At 33.3% G+C, this 26,037-nt stretch overlaps 1 long non-coding RNA gene across 1 annotated transcript; it reads right to left on the bottom strand.

The window, feature by feature from the left end:
- Window positions 1–23,807: 23,807 nt before the first annotated feature.
- LOC105781136 (uncharacterized) lies at window positions 23,808–24,522 on the bottom strand. Its single transcript, XR_008192725.1, has 3 exons — window positions 24,451–24,522; window positions 23,948–24,010; window positions 23,808–23,827 (listed from the first exon to the last, which is right to left on the bottom strand). It is a non-coding gene; the product is annotated as an uncharacterized LOC105781136 (long non-coding RNA).
- Between the last annotated feature and the right edge of the window lie 1,515 nt (window positions 24,523–26,037).

The raw sequence follows: 26,037 nt of genomic DNA, 5'->3' as shown, positions 1-26,037 counted from the left end.
ACTATAGGAAAAGCTTTAAGCTTTGGTTCTTCTTTATATGATGCATGGTAAGCCATTTCTCATCCATTTTTAATGATTTTTATGGTTTTGAGATCGTTGCAACTAGGTCCAACTAGCCCGTACCTTTGATTTTGAAACTTTTAAAGATTTTGAATGTTTCCATTGATGAATATTGTGATTTTTTATGTTGTATGATGAATTTGGAATGTTTATTTATATTTAAAAGTATTTTGTTAAGTAATTTTGATGAATTTTTAATTAGGGACTAATTTGTTAAATTAATAAAAGTACAAGGATTTAATGTGAAATTTTTGCATAAATGGAATGTTTTGAATACTATGAACATTTAGATAGCTTTTTTGTATTAAAATGGTTAATTTGCATGTTTTGGGATTAGGAACTAAATTGAATAAAAGTAAAACTTTAGGGGCAATTTTGTAAAAATTTCAAAATGACCAAATTGCATTAAATGAATTTTTATTGTATAAATTAATATATTGAATGAAATTATTAATTTATATCAAGATCGGTGGAAAATCGAGGAAAATAAAAATTACCGAAATTCCTTGAACCTTGGTATTTACGCAATTTAGCCAAGTAAGTTCGTATGAACTATACTATGTATATTGTTGATTAAATTGAATTTTATTATATGAATTTTATTGAAAATGAATCGATATATATATATATATATATATATATATATGTTATTATACAATTTAGCTTATAATGAAACGAGGAAAATTAAACGACGCATACGACGACTATCGAGTCCCGTTTGAACCTTAGGAATATATAGGACACAAATGACATGTCATTAAGGGTTACCATGTTTCAGTGCTAGTCTTGTATGTCCTATCGATGGTTGAGTTTCTAGCATGTGTTGCGGTTACTTGATGACTTATGTGAGCAACACCATGTAGCTACGTCTGACCGACAACTTGTGTGAGTAGACCTATATATGGCTCGAGAGAGCACGATATGAGATATGTGATAGCAGTAGCCGACCACATGTTGGCACCTAGTGTGCAAGATTCCCGTGTATCCGATATTATTCTAGTGGTTCAATGGGAAATGTTCTGTTACGAGACGATATGAGTTCGATACGAACTAATACAGGTATATACATGAAAATTTTTTCTAACTGTATGTGTGTTGTAACATTCGATATCCGGATCCGGTGATTCGGGTTAAGTAGAGGGTGTTACAAATTAATTAGTATCGGAGTTTTTGATTTATTCGATTCACTGGCAGTTAAGTGAAAGTCAGCCCTGTATGCATAATATGCTGAACTTGGCTTAGTCCCTCAAGGAAGTTAAGGACTTTTGTGTAAAGAGCACTTTGGTATACTATTAATGATAAGGAGGTGGCAACAAGAAAGAGAAGAAATTGCATAAGGTTAGGATGGGTTTGATGGTAAATTTTGATAAGTCTTTCAAGTGGTAACTATGTAGTTCTTATGTTTTAAATAATTCTTAATGCCATAATAAGTATGTTTTGCACAGCTTTTAAAATAATAATTCTACTAAGTGTTTATGTGTTGTAACAACTGATATCCAGATCCGGTGTTTGGGTCAAGTAGAGGGTGTTACATAAGGGACCTGCCAACAATCTCACTGCAAGAGTTGATCAATGTGTTATATGCTCAAGAACAGAAAAGAGCATCAAAATAATAGGGGCATGTTGAGAGAGCCTTTCAAGCGAGAAACAAGAAAGGCTCGAGCTCCTCAAACAATAAAAGAAAGAAAGTTTGGACAGACAAAACAGAGAAGAGTTAGAGAGATGTTGACAAGGAGAAAAATGCACCATGTGTAACACCCCTAACTCGAATCTGTCGTAGGAACAAGGTTATGAAACATTACCAGAGTTTACAAATCAAACAGACATAAGATGCAAACATTTCATATCATATAGCATTCATGTCAAAAACCAATCAAAATTCATACATATTGTCCCTTATACAGGCCCTTGAGGCCCAAAATACACATTAGAAACAAATCGGAACTAAATCGGAACCTCAGAGAATTTATTTTTGGAAAACACTTACAATTTTCAAAACTGTAGGGGTCACACGGCCGTGTGGCCAGGCTGTGTGACTCACACGACCAAGAGACATGCCCATGTCTTAGGCCGTGTGGGCATTCAAAATAGGGACACACGATCGTGTCTCAGCCCATGCTCGTGCCCATGTGAGTATATTGACTTACACGCCATGTGCTAGGTCAGTGAACATACTAACTTGCAAACCTTTACAAGCTATAAGGGCACACTAGTGCACTGGTCGTAGTATCACACACTGTGAGACACGCCCATAGTCTCTGCCTGTGAAGATGAAAATAGGCTATTTTACAAGCCATTTTTCACACCCAACAAGGCATGTACCTACAGTAAAAAATGCACATGTATACCAGCCATAGCAAGGCACCAAAATCATGCATAATCTAGCTTTAGACATATAGTATAACCATACTCTACCAATATGCACATAGGCATTTCAAATAACAACTTACAAACATGTATAACCAAGTACTCCATTTGGTCAAAATAAACAACTAACTTCTAATTTGATTTGCATCCATACATACCATAAATCTTACTTATCAAAACACAAACCATTTGGTACCAAAATGTCATTCTTTAACTAATATCAATTAACCAAAATTCCTATACATAACAAGGTACCAAATCACCACATATACCACATATCATAAAGCACATATGCCATATGCATATTCAACTATCCTTTCATATTTTATCATTCAAACAAACAAGCCAAACATTAATCATAATAAGGCTACTCACATACATGCCAAACTTTGCTATTATACCATCAATATACCAAAACTCAACCAAGTCAAATGGTCATTTCAACATTCAAGTACATAGGCCAACATTAACCAGAATACCTATACATGCCATTATAACCAAAATCAAAATATCCGAAAGTATCGATAGAACCGATGGATAGTGTGATATAACTCTGGCAAGCTTCCAACTCGATCGAGCTTAGATAATCTGAAAAGTAAAGAAAAAAACTACATAAGCAACGAATGCTTAATAAGCTCGTATAAACTTTAATCATATCAATCCATTTCCAATATAAAATTTATACATATCAAGAATAATCATATACCGATACCACACAATTCAGAAACCAAATTCAACAACTCACAAAATGAGTAAGTCCACAACTTCACTTATACATATTATCCCTAACATAGTAGGATTTTAAACAACTTTAAAATCTTCCAAATTTATTTATTTTCATTTGCATTTCATTACTTTCCACACCCTTTCCATATGCATAACACAAGTCATAAGCATATCATTCAACCATAGCCACAAGCTAGTGCATTTAAACATAGCCCTTTTCGAATTAGTTACATGATAAGCCATTTCATAAGAAATTGCATAATTTAAACCTTACCACTTTTTTATGAGTACAAGCATATTTTCATTTGAGCACTTACCATTTCAATACAACTTATAAGTAAACATAATATCATTCAACCAATAGCTTGGCACTTGCCTAAGCATCAAACAACAACACATGTTAGCATATTTGAACATATTTCATATAAATTCAACACTGATAACCTTATTTTCTCAATATGTCACACTTGAGTTTATTACTCATCTCAACTTACATAATTTCCATGTATCAACATATCAAAGATATTTATATATGTACATGTCATGAAACATATCAGTCTCTTACCGTTTCATCATATACATATATCATTCATTTCAATATATCAATATATCATGTATCATCATTTCTATGTGTATTATTATTTTACAATTGGTGCAAAACATACTTATTATGGCATTAAGAATTACATCAAACTTTACAATATAATCTGTTTAAGGATTACATCAACTTATAAAAATTAGGTTACGACGTTACAACATAAAACTTAGTTAAAGACAAACTTCTTATGGCGTGCTGAACTAAAATCATATTCCTATAATGCCTTCTGCATGCATAATATTGCAACAAGATCTGTCACCTTGGCGTAATCCTGGCTTGGTCCCTTTTGGTGTTGTAACATCCCTAACCCGTCTAGGTTGCCAAATTAGGGTTAAAGATTATTACAATACAAAACAAAACATTCAACAACATATAGAAAAAAACCTTAAATTTAAATATTAACATTAAATTACAAGTTTCATTCATAACATAAACACATTTACGAGCCTTAAACCTAGCAAATGGGCTTTAAAAATAGTTCGGGAACAAATAGGGACAAATTTTAAACAAAATAGAAAATTTTAGAAAAATAGGAAAATTTTGAAAATAAGGGTCACACAACCATGTGACAAAGCCCTGGCTATGTAGCCAACTGTGTACAATTAGAAATATGGGTCATATGGTCGTATCCCAGGCCGTGTGAGTACTCGAAATAACGTCACATGGTTGTGTCGCAAGTCGTGTGCCAGACCATGTATATATTCGAAGTAAGGTCACACGGCCATGTCTCCAAGTTGTGTAACTCTCTGTGGTCGTGTGGACTAACCTACACTTGAAATTAAAAATGACACACGGTCAAGTGGTGTGATCGTGTGTGGCACATGGCTATGTGACAACCTGTGTGCTTCCAAAATGACTCCCAATACAAGCCAATTCATCAACCTTTTCTTAAACACCAAGCCAAACCATTTCTAATCACTTTCACACATTTAAAACACATTCAAACACACCTAAAACATGTCAAAATCATACAACCTATGTGCCTAACCAATATGCCATCACTTGGCACCACAATTCATACACCAAATCAATTTAATTACAATGTTACAAATTGACACCTTAAACGTATATTAAACATACCAAATAACCTTTTCATTCACATTCCATCCTATCATGAGTCATCTACTTTCAAGAAGCATAAATAAAGTGACCAAAAACACATACATATAAACATTTACAAGTGAAAATGAAGTCATATACACAAATAAGATCAAACCACTTCACTTTGGAAAAATATCATAAAGGCTCCTATTACATGCCATTTATAACCATCAACCAAATAACAAAACAACTACCAAAGTGATGGACAAATAGTGTGTTTGTGCTTCGACTAGGTTGCAACCAGTCGAGCTTTCCGATGATTTACAAGAAAAGAAATAAACAACTAACGTAAGAAACTAATGCTTAGTAAGCTCGTATAAATCTTAAACATAAACTTACCAATTAGGCTCAATTTATATTCATGTATAATACCATTAGCGTGCACATAAGTTAACCATTTCCTATATACATCACCAAGCTCACAAGTTAGTGAATTCATACATGACATCATGCACACAAACTAAAAACATAGTAACAAAAATTACATTTATCACCTTTGCAACATGTATCATTCATTCATTTTCAATCATTTACACAAATACTTTCCATTTCATAATTTAGCATGTGACATATCATATACTTATGTTCTCTTGAATTAAACCTTTAATACCTGTTGAACCAAATGAAATCACGCTGGATACACGAGAACCATGCTCACACAAAGTGTGTCTGTATCTGTAACTGTAACCAAATTTGAAATACTCAAACGAGCTGTGGGTCGGCATGTAAGCTACACGATGCAACTCACACGAGCTGTGGAGAATCCGCAACAAATGCAGGACCTCAACCATCGGTAGGACATCCAAGACCAGCACCTGAAATTGTAAAACCCCTAAAGACATGTCATTGTATCCTAGGCATTCACGAGGTTCAAACGGGACACATTACATATCCAAATCCTTTATAATCAATCCATTATACCTTGTCAAATATACATCCATAAAATTTACTTTTTCAATCACAATCATCAAACTAATAAAAATTATAATTTAATCCAAGTTACTAGTTAACATTTAATAATCAACTAGAGCTATATAAAGCACAACATTAACCAACAATTCAACCAAAATCTCAATTAACAAACTTAATCAATATACAAACTTACCTGTACAAAAATGATTTCTAACACGAACCGACGACTACTCCGTTACATTGGCTTTTCTGAGATTTGGGTCTGATTGGTTCGTTTCTTGATCTAAATAAATAATTTTTATTCAATTAATTAATTCAAAAAAATTAAATAATTAACTTATACTTATAGACCCATTATATTAACAATGTACAAAATTACCCCAATATTTTACCCTTCATGCATTTTAGTCCTTAAACTTGAAACTTGCAAATTAACCACATTTAACCATCATTCATGCTAGCCGAATTTCCTAGAGTTCCTTCAACCCATATTTATCACCATTTCAAAAGATTACGATGGTGTTTTTCTAATTTAAAAAATAAATCCGTAAACATTAAAATTACTAAAAATCACTTAACAAAATACTTATATTTATCTATCAAGCTCATAAATCTATCAACTAAGTTTACAACCACACCTAACTCATTCATGGTAGGTCCCTAGGCTTTTAACATTTCATAAAATAGTCCTTGGCCTAGCTAAATTGACTTCCCAGGATTTCAAAAATATAAAAATTATAAGAAACGAGTTAGAAATCACTTATCAATTAAAGCTTAAAGGTTGAAATGTGAAAACCTAATTTTCTCTCAACATTCGCCAAGGGAACTAAAGATCAAGAAGATGATAAAATATCATCTTTTGTTTTATTATTTTAACTTATATAGTTTGGTTTTCTTGTAAATATTAATACATTTTAATTAAGTCATAGTTAACCTATCTTTAAACTTAATTAAACCCTATTATCATGGATGTTGACATAAAATCCACTAGCATAAATACATCTTGGTTTAATTATTCAATTGACTATTGTTCTATTTAACATTTCATGTAATACAACTTTTACCTCATTTGCAAATTAGTCCTAAAGAATTAATTAATCAACTAAACATAAAAATTATTGAACTAAGATTTTTACGACACTCTATTTGATTTGTAAATATTAAATAAATAATATTCTTGACTCACTAACCGGAATTGTGGTCTCGAAATCATTGTTTCTAACATCACTGAAAATAGGTTGTTATAGGTGTACCCATTCTTAAAGTGGAACCTGCAACATAACCAAACACTAGTAAGTTCAAACGAACTTAGTGAGATTACCCCAGATTACCTTGCATCAATTGTTGTTGATTTCCTTTTTTTTATTATTCTGGATTTGATTTCTATCTTTGATGGATACCTTTCCAATATTAGGTGCATGCTTATATGCCAGATTCCATACTTGGTCATCTTATACACCATTTGCCTCATAGATAGATTTCCGAATTTACTACCCAATACATATCTTATATCCTTTACAAAAAGCATATACATTTCTCAGAAGAATATCCATATGAAACTTACTTTCGAAGGATCTTCACTCAGATGGATAATGTATACTCTTTGAAGATTGGAGTATTCATGGATACTATTATTAGCAGACTAAATAATCTTTAAAAAAATTTCATACGAATCCAATCTCAGACGAGTCATCATAATGAATTTGACAACTACTAGAATACCAGTCAGATAATATGTCGAAACAACTCAACTCACACTTTATCCTGATAGAGGTAAAATTTTAAGTCAACTTTGGAAGTCTTCAACAATTATATCACATATCATAAGAATGCCAAGTTTGGCGGATAACTTAAACTTTAGATAACCTTTTCTGTACAGTATGAAACACTCAGATTTGGCGAATACTAGATAATTCAAATTAATTCCTTAAATAGCATAAACAAATTCAAATCTGACAACTCTTAAACTACTTATGATTTTGATTACACCAAATTACTATTATGGTGAATTCAACTTACAGACTATTATGGTGGATTCAACTTACAGATAAAACCGATGGGAACTCTTTCAGGAGTATCCCTTAGGTCATATTCAAATTTTGCTATAAGACTTAACCAAACAGAGATACCTTTACGTTTACCAAAACTTTATCATAGTATCAACTAGTAGAGAAGTCTCAAAGCTTACCGGATCACGAAACAAAAGCATTTGACCAAACTTAGCCTCAAGAACTTTATAGAATACGCAAACATGAGCTTCACTTAATACGCCGTTATAAAATAGACCACACAAGCTTCACCGAATACGCCATAAAGGCTTTACAGAACGTGCCACAAAGATGTCACAGAGAGTTACGTGTTTACTGTCCCGTCAAACCACCTCAAAAGATGCCATGGGGTTCTCCCAAATGGTCTTATAGATAAATTCATGTCGTGATCTTCTAGTCCAGTGCATATCTCACCGGGGGCATCGCCATGAGTATTTTCATAGTCATACAAATTTTATTCTCATGTCGTGTTTTACCAGTCTGATTTCCATCTCATCGAAAGCTACACCATGAGTGTTCTTATTGTCACTGTGATCTTTTTATCTAGTTATCAATATATCTGTCCTATAAGAGGCATTACAAATGGATGTTTGCTCAGAAGCCACTTACCCAGATTTGCTCACATACTTAATTGATTCATACTCTTTCATATCAGATTTCACATGCATACTTACCCCACATCTTCTTACTCCTACAGTAACCATTTTATCTCATTTATGAACATGCAACACGTTACGATACTTCATACATACTTAAAAATTATCTAAGATAACATCAATATACAAATTCCAATTATAAATTAATATACATGAGTCAGGTTAATGACTCACTAAAACTCACTTATGTTGTAGCTTGGAGTTCCAAATTTGATCATCCTTCTCGAACCAGTATCAATAACTGCTTAAAAGAATATGAAAGCGCCATAAAAACTTCATTTACGATGATTTACTAACATATTGATTACAAACGACCCCATACAAGGCCTCTTATCCACACCAACTGTTTCTATGCTTCTAACATCTTTACTCTTTCAAAATCATAACATGCATAGTTATCGGACTTACTAGAAGGTTGAAAATCCATAGATTATCCAAAAGTATTTAGCTTATAGTTTAACAAAGAAAGAAAAAATATTTGGGTTTAAGTATAAGAATCCGAACTTGGATCTGAATGAAGGAAAAATCCTTTCAAATATGCCATTTTTACCATATATATTCCCAGTTCCTCTTAGTGGAACTTGACAAGTGTCGATTGTATACAAAAGTTGTCCTTTAAATGACCTATAAAACCGGAGAAATATAAAGAGAATCCTATCTGAGATGTTATTTGAAGTCAATTCAATTGGTTCCTAACTAGACTACTTTACAAAACCTAATTGGCACAATGTTCAAGCAAACTAGGTGTACTATACCTTTGGTGGTACCTCTCTCAAGGCTTACTCTTCGTTTTTTGTATTCTTCCTTTGACTATAGAATACCTCAAGACGAAATCTTTAAATACTTCTATAGTCGGATACTTTAGTTCGCCAAAATTCTATAAATAGGCGGACTACACTACCATAATACGCCAAAATAAGTAACATTCATATCTACACGCCTTCTTCTCAGATCCGCCAAATTTGGGGTGGTACACCTCGAGTCTTCAAGAGAGGATATTTTTGACTCATACCTCTCAAGAAGTGTAGTTATACCTTTCTAAACTACCATCATCATCACCGAACTGGTCTCCTAGCAATCGATGCTATTGACCAACTTGCCATTATCCTGTCTGCATATTGATTCACTATCTCGGCCTCCTTCATTTTCAAATTCTCAAAATCTCTTCTGAGATTAATAAGCTTTTGTTGCCTGATCTTGTCCAAACTTTGGAACTCCTTATTTAGCTTATCCCAAGCTTCTTTGGGAGTCTCACAGGCCATAATCCTGGTGAAAATCAAATCTGAAACACCTCTTTGTAAGCACGATTGCCTTGTACTTCTTAGCACGATCACCACTATGATACCTGTTCTGTGCTATGGTAGGATTTGCCTTCAATGGTGGTGGCTCAATATCGTTATTCACTACTTCCTACAAGTCAAAAGCTTGAAGGCATGTCTTCATCTTTACTACCCAAATATGGTAGTTTTCACCTTTGAACATAGGTGGTGGAAGAGGTGAAACATTTGCTGAAGACATTTTTGCAAATACTCAAAAAATAACCCTTAAATATCAATGACTCTAATACAATTGTTGGGTTTTTTAGCAAAGGAAGAGAGCAAAATAGAGAAAATTAGCAATCCAATTTGACTTGCTATATTTCATATCATTTTCAATACAAATTATACTATATATAAGAGTTTTTCTTAACAAAAACTTAACTAATCCCACTAAAACAGTCTTGATACTTGAAAAACATTGCTTGTACACAAAATAAATTAACTATACATGTCATTAAAAACCTAAACACATCACCAATCTTAACAACTAAGATTTGGTTTTATCCAAATGCACTAAAAACTAAACACACACTCATTACTGGTAGCGTGCATAAAAAACATTCTCATGTTATTCGCAGCTTGTAGCTTGCAGTTTTACTTATTGCGGGACAACTCGTTGTTAGACTATCTGCCATGTTTGCGATTACTTTGTCGATTCGATATATGTGTCTTCTATACGTGCTCGTTGTTTGGAATGTCCACTATTTGGCTTGCACTTTTGCATCTCGTCAAGTGAGAGAGCTACTGTATCGATGACCAATTTCTAATAGATTTCCATTCTATAGACTATCAATGCCATCAAGTTACTTTGTTTTCTTTTAATTTTGTTGAGCAACATAAGCTTTTTTTAATTTTAAAAATCTCAGAAAATTTAACCTTTTAGCTTATAGCAATTGATAGATAAGGTTTATGAATGAATATGGCAATTAATGCAAATAGAAACACAAACTCACCATGCTAATGGGATATGACTTATTATGGTAACCCTTTTGACCAGTAGTCCAATGGAGAGCCCTATATCGTGAAGTAAACATGCATAAGGTTAACTCCATCATTATCAAGCTCCCTATATTTTCTTAAGCCTTCAAATTTCTTCTGGAAATATTAAGTTTATATACAATGAAAATGAGATGATTTCTTTTTTCTCTTTATGTAAAAGAAACAAAAGTCAAAATATCATGGGTCGTACTTGCCAAAACGCTTGGTTCGAGTGCTTTACAGGGACGATCAACCCTTAATTCCTTTTTGCCTCTGTTCTGGTGGTTCAGGGTTGTACGGTGAAATTGCATGTACCATAACAAAACTTTTAAACTAGAGTTGTTCATGGACAAGTAAAAAAATTAAGCTCGTTTTCTAGGCCCGGACTTGGCTAGGCCTGAAAAATGGGCTTAAAATTTTGCCCAAATTTGATCTGGATAAAAAAAGCTAAAACTTGAGCCTAGCCCAACCCAGCCTGTCCATATTAGTTTTTTTATATAAAAATAAATTTAAAAAATATAATACATAAAATACATTAAAATAAATGTTTCCCAACAAATGGAAAAAAATAAAAAAAATATATTCTTAAATAACACTAAGATAAGTGCAACTTAACAAGTAAATACCTTTAAAATAGTAGCAAATTTAGTAATAAAAACAAGGATTATACAATATCCAAATAATAACAACAAAATAGTATTAATATAATAGCGAAATGATAGCAAAACAATGAAAAAACAGTAATAAAGCAGAAAAAAAAAGCAGTAGTTTTCTTTTGCAAATTCAGGCTGAGCTGGGTTAGGCCCGAAAAAGAAACTTACCTGAGTCTCGACCCATTTAGAAAATAAGCATTATTCTTTTATCCAAACTTAATTTTTAGATTTATATTTTTGCCCAAACTTTCTCACTTTTTGAACGGGTAAGTCTACATACAAGTCTATTTTAAACTAAGAGCTCCTTTGGATACCAACGCACTACAGTGCGTTGAATATTTTCCCATTTATTATCAATCTCACTGCACTGGGACTGGACTGGACAGCTTTTGGATGTGTTGGCTTCTAGCACAGTGAGGAGTTTCTCTTGACCTTGAAACGACCTTAAGTCGACTGGTGGTAAAAGCTCCGATTAGGTGTAGTCAGGCGATGAGACATTTTAGATGACAATAATACCCATACTTTAATTTATTAATTTACCATTTTATCCTTAGATGTTAAACTAATTTCTTTCCCAGTCTTATTTGTTTTCAGATTTGGGAACAAAATAACAGTTTCTCCCCTAGTTCTTGCTGGTTTCTCCCTTGTTCTTACTGGTTTGTCCCTCGTTTTTGCTGGTTTCTCCTCTCTTTTTTGCTTTGTTCTTGGTTGTGGGAGCTTAGGATCTTCTGTTTCTTCAATTAAACTAACAAGTTAGAGATATCTTGTGTTTTTTCCCTCTATTTTCTCATGCTCAACATTTACCCTTTTTCTCAATTAACAGGGGAAGTCTACATTAATTAGTGCACTCTCAGATAGTAATCTGTATAGTGATGCAAGGTATATTTATTCTTTAAAACAGTTTTTCCTAGAAGCTAAATTCTTTATTAAAAGTAAAAGGATGGATGTTTTTACCTAATTGGAGGCAATGGCTTTGTGCGGATTGTTTGCAACATTGGACGGTTGGTTAAAAAGTGTTGTTCTTCCTTCAGGGTGAGATGGTTTGCTGTCACTCACTATTATTATTTTTGTTATTGTTATTGCTTTTCTTTTGAGTAGTCTGGTTCTAAATGATATACTGACCTTATCCCATAGCCAGCAACTGTCGAAACCATTTTATTGAAAAACAAAAATTTTAGGTTGTCGACTTTAAAAAATGAAAATTGGGAGTCGCCACCAATCTTTTATTGAGGTGTGATTGGATCACTTAAAAAAATGGCTTTGGTCTACGAGTTTTAGAAAAACGGATCCGGGAGTCGGTTACGTACGAGGAAGGATTAGCACCCTCGTAACGCCCAAAATTGGTACCTAGTTAATTAATTAGTGTCTTAATGTCGAAAATATGAAAAATATAATCCTTAGCAAAAACTTAAAAACGTTACTTATTAAGACCCTTATCATTTCAGAGAAAGAAAATGTCACACCCAATGCGTTAGGGCACAACATTCTAATTTCCTCAAAAATGAATTAGTCTAAAACTCATGTAATAAAAATTTAAAAGAATATTCATTTGTTTAAGATTTAAGAAATCGCGGCCCGATACGTTAGGGCACAATTCCTCAAAATCCCAAACTTGAAATATTTCCTTTATTATTATTTTTTTCAAAAAATCTTTGTCTCGAGAAATCAATACGTCACATCCAATACGTTAGGATACAACATATTTAACTCCCCAACAACAAGCTTTTTATTTTACATATTTTTTTATTAATGAGCAACCCTCGATCGTTGGATTTAACGAAGAAAATCGGAACCCAATACGTTAGGGCTCAATTTCCTTGAAAATCCTAAATACGAGTGTTATCTCAATTTTGAAAATTTTAAAATCGAAAAAAAAATGATGTGATGCTACATTAAATATAAAATGTAATAATAAATACAACAATGACATAGAAATAAACGAAATTAATGTACATAAACAACGACATGTAAAATATCAAATGAATATAAATGAAAACATTAATCAAGAAGCAAATGAAGGAAATAAACAAAAAAATATAAAGAGAAAAAGGTACAAAATATATATACATTTGAAACTATGAAGAATAAAAGACATAAAGATAATTTACTCATAAAATTTTGGGTTATAAAACTTATATATATAATACATAATGCATTTATGAAAACAAGGAAAATATAAATATATACATATAAAATATATTCATGCATTTACAAAAAAATGAAATATATAAGTATAATATAAAAACGTGGAAAATATTTATAATAAGCTTTGAATGGAGTATAAATATATGTGTATATATTACAAAATGTATAAACATATAAAAATAATAGAATATGGGAAAACGTGTAAATATTATGAAATATAAATGTGTATATATATATATATGTATAAAAAACTATGAAAACAAAATAATAATAAAGTATGTATATAATATGTGTATATATTAAAACGTTTAAAATATATATGTATATATTAACATGCATATGCGCACATATATGTAGGTATAATAATAATATAAAATATAACAATAAAAATAATAATAACAAAATTAATAAAATAGACTAAAAACCTAAAATGAAAGATTAAGGATTAAATTTAAAATCAACAGAATTAAAAAAATGAAGGGCCCAATTAAAAGGCGCGAATAACTCATAGGGCTCGAATGGGAAAATATCTCCATCCTTTGAAGCGCGTCACTTTATTAGGGATAAATAAAATAAATAAATAAAATTCTCAGTGGTATCACCTTCTCCCTTTTTTAAAATCGTAAATAAGTAAAAAATAATCGAAAAAGGAAAAAAAGAAAACAGTAAGCCACCTTTAAAAAACTGCCAATCGTTCTCCCTTTTTTATTGATTCTTTTCTCTTTTTTTACAATGAAGGGAGATGCCTCTATTTATAGCTGAGCCTCCCCAAATCCAACGGTACAGATCAATTACATCAATGACGAAGATTAAAGGGTATCTACAAATTAAATCTCTAAGATTACAAAATCATATCTTCTAAGATTACATATCATATCTAAGTTGCATTTATCATATCTAAGATTGCATATCCTCGAAGATTATGTTTCGATATGTGAGTCCGGGCTAAAATTGGGTATTACAGCTGCCCCTCTTTGCTCGTTGTCATGTAACAGGAACAAAGCAAAGACTTTAGAAATGACCAATTTTTGCCCGGTCACGCTGGATCTTGGTGCTCTTCTTCTTCAAGCAGCCATATCCATCCTACTACATCTTCAGAGGTATAGGAATTGGTGTCTCGATCTACTCCACCGCAACGTCGGAGGGATAAGATTGGTAGCTTCGGCTTGATCTGCTGCAACTTAAAGATGAATTTGATGCGATTTGCTCTACTGTAATTTCAGAGAGATAAGATCCATCATTCTAATCCACTCCGCTACAACTTTAGGGAGATAGGATTTGTTTATTTAGTCTGCTCCACTGCAACTTCAGGGAGATAAGACTAGATGCGTTCTGCTCTCTGCAACTTTAGAGAGATAAGATCCAAGGTTTTAATCCGCTTCACTGCAACTTCAGGGAGATAGGATTATCGGCTTTAATCTGTTTCATTGCAACTTTAGGGAGATAAAATTTGTCATCTTCAATGTTAGGGAAACAAGATTCGCTGTCGTAGTTTCAATCTGTTCCATTACACTGCCAGTGAAGTAAGATTCGCAGTTGCGGCTTCAATTTGCTCCACTGTAATGCCAAAGAGATAAGATTCGCTGCCCACAGCTTCAATCCGTTCATCTTCAGCTAATCCAAGCCTTAACGCCAGGGAGATAAGATTCGCCATCATGGCTTCAATTTTTTCCATTGCAACATCCAGGCGATAGGACTGATGTCTTCGATCTGCTTCACTGTCGGTGCAGGAAAGCAAGATCTGCTATTTTCCACCTACTCCACTACTGCTCAGGGAGATAAGTTTCACCATCTTCAACCTATTCCACTGCTGACCAGGGAGATAGGACCTACAATCTTCAATTTATTCCACTGCTGCCCAGGGAAATAGAATTCTCAATCTTCAACCTATTCCACTGCTGACCAGGGAGATAGGATTCACAATCTTTAACCTATTCCACTGCTGTCCAAGGAGATAGGATTCTCAATCTTCAACCTATTCCACTGCTGACTAGGGAGATAGGATTCACAATCTTTAACCTATTCCACTACTGTCCAGGGAGATAGGATTCACAATCTTTAACCTATTCCACTGCTGACCAGGGAGATAGGGCTGGGGTCATCAATCTGCTTCGCTGTCGGTGCAGGAAGGCAAGATCTGCTATTTTTAACTTGCTCACGTAACCCGTGGAGGCAAGGTGGTGTCTTCGATCGCTTCATTGTCGGTGCGAAAAGGCAAGATCTGCTATTTTCACTGCTCTCTTTGCAACACGTGGAGGCAAGGTGGTGTCTTCGATCGCTTATTGTTTGGTGCGAAGGCAATATCTGCTATTTTTAGCCTGCTCCGCTGCAACCCAAGGAGGCAAGGTTGGTGACTTCGATCTGCTTCATTGTCGGTGCAAGAAGGCAAGATCTGCTATTTTTAACCTACTCCGCTGCAACCCAGGGAGGCAAGGCTGGTGTCTTCGATCTGATTCGCTGTCGGTGCAGGAAGGCAAGATCTACTATTTTTAGCCTGCTCCGCTGCAACCCAGGGAGGCAAGGCTGGTGACTTCGATCTGCTTCGCTGTCGGTGCAGGAAGGCAAGATCTGCTAATTTTAACCTGCTCCGCTGCAACCCAGGGAGGCAAGGCTGGTGTCTTTGATCTGTTTCGCTGCCAGTACAGGAAGGCAAGATCTGTTATCTTTACTAATCTGCTCTCTGGGGAACATGACCTGTATAATGAACCTAATTATGTCTAATGATTATGGTGGCATGAATCAAATGCTCCTAACTAGACATGTGTGAATGGTGTTTGCACGAATGCGTAATTTTTTAATTTATTTATTTATTTTTATTTTTATTTTTATTTTTATTTTTTTTGAGAATGATTCCACTTAGGTTGTCATTGTTCGAAGTTTATTAAGGCTTAAACACTGATGTGCTACAATGCCTTCTTGCTTGGCTAGCTTTTCTGAAGAAACATTTAGTAAGGTTGCCCCCCACTATAAACCTCGAAGTTTAATCCATTGGGGCGCAAAATTTATACCATCATTCTCCCACTGTAACCCAAAGGTAGAAATATATGACTTTTTCTCGATCCTTTCCTATCACAATTCAAGGATACAGGATCTAAAACTCTCTGGTCCCTTACACCATTCCCAGGGTATCGTACCAAAGGCACATGCATAGATGAAGGCTTTCTTCTCTGAGGAAACCTCTTCCTATTGTCTGGTGATCATTGCTTGCTTGTTTATTTAAGCTTTGTCATCATCATGTCATTTTTTCAATCAATGTTTTTAACAACAAAATCCAAAGAGAAAGTCCTCATTTAGCCTCTTCCTTTTCAGATTTCCAACCTTTAAACATGGTGCGTTCTAAACAATAGTCCTGTTTCAGGTTCCTGTATTATTTAGAAACTTCTAGAGTAATATGTCAAACTTTCCTTGTGAAAGTTTTATTAGTCCATTAATCATTATTCCAATGCAACATGCTTGCAAAAAAGGGTATAACAATGGATGAGAATACAATTGGTTCTGAGCATAGCTTGAAAGGAATAAATCATCAAAAATAGTAAATAAGGATAGCAAAGAAATTGATTGGGAATGTGTATCTTGGAAAAGAATGAAGTATTCCAAGAATAACAAATAAAAAAATTGGATGCCCCAGATATCGCAGCTTGAGCTTCTCTATACAAACTTTCTGGCTACCATTCTGAGTTTGACATGTGTTTAGGAGATCCACAGTACTCTGCCAATGCCTCAAGATGTTGCCCACCCTTTCCTGATAATTCAGGTATAACAAGATCACCACATGCCCCAATCTGGTTAGAATTCGAGTTGTTCTGATCACCTCGTGCCCCATTCTGATCAATATTTGAGCCGCCCTTTTTGGGTTTTCAACTCAAATCCCCTTTGGTCTCAAGGTGCCCTTTGAGGGTTTTCACTTTGGCCTCTCCATTTTCCTTTTCCTTTTTCTTTTTCTTTTTATCACTTTCATTTTTTTATTCTGATTTTGACCCTTTTTTTTTTGAATCTGAACTCATAGGATTAGGCATGTCCTTGTTATCCTTTCTGATCGACGCTTTTCCAGATAAGGCCTTCAACATAAGGTCCTTCCCAACTTGGGATAAAGTTCTTTTTGCATGGGAAGGATCTTCTTCAATACCAGGTTCCTTTCAAAGAGTTCTCTAAGGTGGATCTTTTTTTTTTGTGAGCTCGCATCATTTGCTTTTGGTGCATTTGACCATGATGGATAACTTTGAACATTCCTCTTCAATCAGAATTGGATCCAAAAACTCAGAGAAAGAATCTTGTCTTCAATAGGCGAAACCGCAATGGGCCCAAGAGAAAGGTATTGCCCCGGCAGAGTTTTTTTAGGGGGCAATATGACATTAATCGTGAACAGATTGCAAACTTTTGATATTGTGCTGTTGTTCAAATGTAGTACATTGTCAGATATGATCCTTTTGACGTTCCATACTGACATATGATTTTCACGAATTTGCTAACTGTCGACTTTATGACATTGGCATATGACGCAGCTTCCACCCATTTAGTAAAGTAATTGACGACCACAAAGATGAATCGATGACCATCAGACTCTTTTGGCGAGATCGACCAAATGACCTTCATGCCCCACATAAGGAGAAGTCATGTATCCCAATGATTCTTTATAGGGTAAGATTCGTCTCTCGACTTGTTCTACCATCCTTAACAAGTCTGGAAATAGGCTACAATCTATGTCATCTTCAAAGTCCTGAGATCCCTCTAAACACATATCTCGCTCAAAAGAAGGTTCGAAATCTGTAGTAATGTCACTCATGTCATTGATATCCGGGGACCCATAGTAAATACCAAAGACTTTACAAAAGAATATATGACTTTATGAATAATTATTTATACAATATGATCATGAATGAATGAAAGAATGATTGTGGAAGAAAATCCAAAAGAATGAAAGATAATTATTCAAAAAGAATGAAAAATATTGGCTCAAAAATAAATGCAAAGATATATTTTATTAGAATAATGACGTTCAGACAAGAGCCTTTTTCACAAAGGAATTTCTATCATTTTTAGGCTAAAAACAACAAAAATGTTCTGAACATTACTCTAAATAAGCTCTAAAAACTATAGGAATTTCTTTCGCAGTCCAATTGTTTAGGACACTCTAGATTTATAAGAGTGGATATCTAATAAGGTCCCTTTTCATTTGTGTCCTCATATATGTTATTGATGTGAACACTTCCCATCATTATGTGCATATTTTTCTCCTCTTTAATTTCCTCACAAAGCTTCATCTCCTTGTCGTCCATCATGCCCTGAATCAAGACCTTGAATTTCACACTCTCTTGGGTCTCGTGTCCCTTCTCGTGACGGAACTCACAATGGTTCCTTGTCTTTCAATGGTTTCCTCCTGAATCAGAAATAACTAATCCCATTCCTGCCCTCACGTCTACCCCCTTATCAATATGATTGGGTAGTGGATTTTCTGCGCTAGAAGAGTCATCAAATCTGACAACACCCATGTTTATGAGTCTTTCAACCAGTTTCTTAAAGGCGGTGCAGTTCTCTATTGAGTGCCCCGTAATTCCTGCGTGGTATTCACACTGAGCATTTGCGTTATACCATTTAGGAAATGGAGGCAACATTGGTTTCTAGTAGAAAAGGGACACCACATGCGCATTAAATAGGCTTTGATATAGCTCGCTATATGACATCGGTATAGGTGTGAACTGAGGCTTTTCTGTATTTGCCTTCGTGTAAGATTCTCGCTTTAAAGGACTCTGATGGCTGGTGGTTTCTGTCTTTCACGAGTCCACAGCGATTGGTTTTGAGTGGCCCTTGTTATATCGACTTGCATTATCCCCCTTATTCCCCTTTCTCTTTGGGGCCATTATAGAATCTGAGTATTCTACCCTCGCCTATTTTATTTCTGCTGGATTATCAAGAGCAATAGGATTGACTAAATTGTTCCTCAGATTGGATCTTAAGCCTGTCGGGCGATTCATTGGTGTTAAGGTATTGGTCTGATATTGCTGGGATTTAATAGTAAGGGGTGCCCCTTGTGGGTGCATATCTGGCTGGACACTTATCAGGATAAAATTTGAGGGATAATTAGGGTCTTTATTATCCTCCCAAAAGTGGACCACTAGGCTTTCCTCTCTTTCTAACCCTCTAGCCAATAACTGGGTTAACTGGTTTATCACATTGCTTTGGAATTCTAGCATCTGATCGTTCATATTTTGTTGAAATTTGGTCAATTGCTCTAGCATCTGTACTTGCATCTGCTCTATTCTCTCCAATCTTTGATTCATGCCTCTTGACTTTGCTTGGGTACTGTAACAGAGTTTCGTTGGTTAGTTAATTTTCCAGATTAACTTGAATGATTTTAATCGATTAGGCTCTTTTAGTGGACTTTAATGTTTATGATGTCATGTAATGCGAATGCATGCAATGAATGCATAAAGAGATGTTGATTCTGATTCAATTCCATTTAGAAAACTTTACTAGAAAACAAATCTCTTTACATAAAATAGATATTTATACGGCCTTGCCCTCATAGGCGGAGATATTCGATCCTCTTCTTCATTCGAGCTTTAAGATAAATCTCACGAACTCTTCAAAAAACGTCTCTTCTATCTCCTTTTTGCTCAATCCAGGCCATAACTTGTTGCTCACTCATCCTCGTGATGCTTGTTGGCTTCTCTTTAAGAAGGTTCAGCAGCTCTCGAATAATCTTTGCCATCTTAAATCCTTGGGCAATGGAGCCATAGTCGTGTAGTCCTCCATTAAATTATCATCCTTCTCTTATCATGTGTTCTTGGACCATATTCGGACAACCATATTGTCATCCACTTTATCAAGAAACTCATTTTCTTATGACAAGCTCTCTATTTAGCAACTGAACATGAATCAACACCTCTTTTTAAGATGCAAATGCAATGCAATCATAATAAAAACAACATAAAAAACAAGTTAGTACAAAGTAAAAGCAAATGAATAAAGTACCTACTCGAGAAACCACTAGGGTTTGGTGTAATTATTCCTAATGTGGGCAACTAGGGTTCACTATATGTAGTTTGGCTCTAAGGTAAGGGTACCTGAACTAGCAGATTCCTCGATCCTTACCCATTATAGGCTCATACGGACCAAGTTCAGTTTAGGGGAATACATTTCCCTATGGCTGCACGGAGATGAAAATCTCACGAAGACATAGGTATGGATGTATCCCGAAAGCAATCCGCTATCCTGCACGGAGGTGAAGACCTCACGAAGGAAATAGCTTCTCACTCCCACTTAAAAGGATATAATCGAGTGGTTATGTAATGCACTATGCAGAAACATCAAAATTCAAACCAATAAAGTAATTACAAACCGAAGTAATTATAATCGTAACAAAAATGGACAAAATACGACAAAATGATTGTAAATTTAAACCAAGTTTTCGGGTGATCTCTAGGCATTCGGTGTGATTCTACCTAGGGTAGGCTCCTAAGGCTCATTATATGCGGTTCGGTTCTAAAGTAAGGGTACCCGAACCAGCAGATTCCTCGATCTTCACCCATTATAGGCTCATATAGATCAAGTTCGGTTCAGGGGAACACATTTTCCCTATGACTATACGGAGATGATAATCTCACGAAGGCATAGGTACCGATGCATTTCGAAAGCGATCCACTATCCAATACAGAGGTGAAAACCTCACGAAGGAATAGTTTCTCACTCTCACTTAAAAGGGTAAAATCATTCAACTCATGTAACGAATAATGTAAAGATCAATTAAGCAAGAAAATGAATGAATGCACAATGATCTCTTGATTTTTAAAAAAAATTTATTTTCTCGACAATAAGACAGAAATTAATCAACTTTGTGGCTCGACTCTCGTATGTGTCCCCAGTGGAGTCGCCAAGCTGTCGAAACCATTTTTTTGAAAAACAAAAATTTTAGGTTGTCGACTTTAAAAAATGAAAATTGGGAGTCGCCACCAATCTTTTATTGAGGTGTGATTGGATCACCTAAAAAAACGGCTTTGGTCTACGAGTTTTAGAAAAACGGATCCAGGAGTCGGTTACGTACGAGGAAGGATTAGCACCTTCGTAACGCCCAAAATTGGTACCTAGTTAATTAATGAGTGTCTTAATGTCGAAAATATGAAAAATATAATCCTTAGCAAAAACTTAAAAACGTTACTTATTAAGACCCTTATCATTTCGGAGAAAGAAAATGTCACACCCAATGCGTTAGGGCACAACATTCTAATTTCCTCAAAAATGAATTAGTCTAAAACTCATGTAATAAAAATTTAAAAGAATATTCATTTGTTTAAGATTTAAGAAATCGCGGCCCAATACGTTAGGGCACAATTCCTCAAAATCCCAAACTTGAAATATTTCCTTTATTATTATTTTTTTCAAAAAATCTGTCTCGAGAAATCAATAAGTCACATCCAACACGTTAGGATACAACATATTTAACTCCCCAACAACAAGCTTTTTATTTTATATATATTTTTATTAATGAGCAACCCTCGATCGTTGGATTTAACGAAGAAAATCGGAACCCAATATGTTAGGGCTCAATTTCCTTGAAAATCCTAAATACGAGTGTTATCTCAATTTTGAAAATTTTAAAATCGAAAAAAAATGATGTGATGCTACATTAAATATAAAATGTAATAATAAATACAACAATGGCATAGAAATAAACGAAATTAATGTACATAAATAACAACATGTAAAATATCAAATGAATATAAATGAAAACATAAATCAATAAGCAAATGAAGGAAATAAACAAAAAATATAAAGAGAAAAGGTACAAAATATATATACATTTGAAACTATGAAGAATAAAAGACATAAAGATAATTTACTCATAAAATTTTGGGTTATAAAACTTATATATATATAATACATAATGCATTTATGAAAACAAGGAAAATATAAATATATACATATAAAATATATTCATGCATTTACAAAAATGAAATATATAAGTATAATATAAAAACGTGGAAAATATTTATAATAAACTTTGAATGGAGTATAAATATATGTGTATATATTACAAAAATGTATAAACATATAAAAATCATAGAATATGGGAAAACGTATAAATATTATGAAATATAAATGTGTATATATATATGTATAAAAAACTATGAAAATAAAATAATAATAAAGTATGTATATAATATGTATATATATTAAAACGTTTAAAATATATATGTATATATATTAACATGCATATGCATATATATGTAGGTATAATAATAATATATAATATAATAATAAAAATAAAATTAATAAAATAGACTAAAAACCTAAAATGAAAGATTAAGGATTAAATTGAAAATCAACAGAATTAAAAAAATGAAGGGTCCAATTAAAAGGCGCGAATAACTCATAGGGCTCGAATGGGAAAATATCTCCATCCTTTGAAACGCGTCATTTTATTAGGGCTAAATAAAATAAATAAATAAAATTTGCAGTGGTATCAACTTCTCCTTTTTTTAAAAACGTAAATAAGTAAAAAATAATCGAAAAAGAAAAAAACAGAAAACAGTAAGCCACCTTTAAAAAACTGTCAATCGTTCTCCCTTTTTTATTGATTCTTTTCTCTTTTTTTACAATGAAGGGAGATGCCTCTATTTATAGCTGAGCCTCCCCAAATCCAACGGTACAGATCAATTACATCAACGGCGAAGATTAAAGGGTATCTACAAATTAAATCTCTAAGATTACAAAATCATATCTTCTAAGATTACATATCATATCTAAGATTGCATATATCATATCTAAGATTGCATATCATATCTAAGGTTGCAGATCCTCGAAGATTATGTTTCCATATGTGAGTCCAGGCTAAAATTGGGTATTACAGCAACATTTTATCTTTTGATCTTTGGACCTATAATTTAGCATGATTTACACACTATTTAGTAATATTATTACTAACTATAATTTTAAGTCATACACAATGAAATTACCTAAACACCTAAAGTCAAAAACATTATAACTTAAAGCTTGTAGGGCAAAAACCGAATTTCCAAGGCTTTTAACACTTGCTTAAGCAAAGAAAAAACACAAACAAATGCATGTAATTATTCCCGATAACGATCAAATTATATAGTAGATTCAAAGTTAGAACAGAAAAAAGTGAAAGGAACTCGAAAATAGTTAGAACAGAAAAAAGTGAAAGGAACTCGAAAATAGTACCTCAAAGGAACTAGGGTAGGAGTCAAATGGAGCCTCCCCTACTTCAATAGCATCAGTCCCCATTCAATTTATATATCCCTGACTATATATAAACAAAGAACACTAGTCAAGTAATTAAACAGATCAAAAACTGCAAACAAGCTATAAATGATAAAAATTGCAAACCAATCAATCTAGGAAGAAGGAGATTTAATTTATTGACCTGAAATCCAACTGTCTTCTCAAAGGTAATAATCTTATGCACAAATCCAAAAGCTGAAAATACCTACATTATGAAGTCCTTTAGAAAGATGAATGGAAAATAAATCAAGTAAAAGGACTCCAAAAAGTTATTACAACCTATAATTTCCACTAACATTCAAGAATCAGCACTTAGGGGCTAAACTTATTCCAAAAGCTATACATTCCAACAATCTCTTAGGAGAAACATGATGATGTTCTAATAACCATAAGAAATTAGAAGAAAATGTGTTCATAGACCATAGTGCAGAAAACATTCACAAGAATTAACTGTAAAATGACAGTAATAATCTACAACATGCATCTCATATAAAAATATTAACGTTTAGACGGGTAATTGATCAAAGCTTCATGATATCAGGTGAATGTTAATGCCTAAATGTTTAACTTAGGTACTTCTTTTCCAATCATAAGCGGACTAAAATTGCTAAGTGAAGATGTGAACTCAAGTAACTAGTAACTTACAAAGTAAACTTTACTCAAAAGGGGTTGCCAGCTCTCGAATTGCTCTCTCAATTCTTCTATAGAGAGACTCAATCCTTCAAGTGCCTTACCAAGCACTTTATCAGAAGTAATTTCTGAATCAATAACTGCGCTAAGAATTGGCTTTAACAACTTTAGTATCTCTTCGCTCTCTGGTAAAACTTCGAACGGTTCGAGTTAATGTTCTCAAAAGATGACAAATTTAAAAATGAGGAAATGTTACCGAGAAGTGCTTTTAACAAAGAAATCTCCATATGATCTGGGTAACAAAAAAAGTCAGAAAGATCACACATAAAAAAGAGTAGAAGGAGAAAAACTATAAGAATAATAATAAGCAAACAAAATATGCAAGTATCTTTGTCGTGAAACAACAGGGAGAAAACTTTGGGCCTAATTACTTTAGTTTAACAACATAATTCCTTTCTCATCATTCAATTTAACCTAAAGCAAAATATCAATGAACTAGAGCTTGGTATGAGGAAATTATTTTAAAAGAAAGAGGAAAAAAACAAAACAAGAAAAAAAATGAACCTTGGTATGAGGCCAAAGTTGATCAGGAGACACATGCATTGTGCAACCTTTTTTACCCGATTCCCACTCCACAACATAGTGCTTGCTAAGACACCTGATCCAAAGCAAAACCAGAAACTCAACAATCCTACTGCCTCAATTTGAAGAAGTAACCGTAAATGGGAATGGGAAATGGGAGGAGGGGAATCGATGGAAGAGGGGAAATGGGAATAGGAAATGGGAGGAGGGCACGATGGAAGAGGGGAAATGGGAATGGGAAATGGGAGGAGGGCACGGTGGAAAAGGGGAATCGATAGAAGAGGGGAGATGGGAATGGGGAAATTGCATTGTATTTGTGTATTTTAAAAATAAAAATATATATGTAATGTATTTTAAAAATAAAGAAATATATGTAGTGTATTTTAAAAATAAAAAAATATGTAGTGTATTTTAAAAATAAAAAATATATGTAGTGTATTTTAAAAATAAAAAAATATATGTAGTGTATTTTAAAAATAAAACTATATGTAGTGTATTTTAAAAATAAAAAATATATGTAGTGTATTTTAAAAATAAAAAATATATGTAGTATATTTAAAAATAAAAAATATGTAGTGTATTTTAAAAATAAAAATATATGTAGTGTATTTTAAAAATAAAAAAATATATATGTAGTGTATTTTAAAAATAAAATATATGTAGTGTATTTTAAAATAAAATATATATGTAGTGTATTTTAAAAATAAAAATATATGTAGTGTATTTTAAAATAAAAAATATATGTAGTGTACTTTAAAAATAAAAATATATATATGTAGTGTATTTTAAAAATAAAAATATATGTAGTGTATTTTAAAATAAAAAATATATGTAGTGTATTTTAAAAATAAAAATATATGTAGTGTATTTTAAAAATAAAAAATATATGTAGTGTATTTTAAAAATAAAAAATATATTTAGTGTATTTTAAAATAAAAATATATATGTAGTGTATTCAGTTTATTCGAATTACTTGAAGCATGAAGATCCAATATTTTTCTTGAAAGATACTAATTTTGA

The sequence above is a fragment of the Gossypium raimondii genome, chromosome 13 (genome assembly GCF_025698545.1).
Source record: "Gossypium raimondii isolate GPD5lz chromosome 13, ASM2569854v1, whole genome shotgun sequence".
Lineage (NCBI taxonomy): Eukaryota > Viridiplantae > Streptophyta > Magnoliopsida > Malvales > Malvaceae > Gossypium > Gossypium raimondii.
The sequence above is the reverse complement of the archived record's forward strand: the minus strand, read 5'-3'. Positions and strand labels throughout refer to the sequence as shown.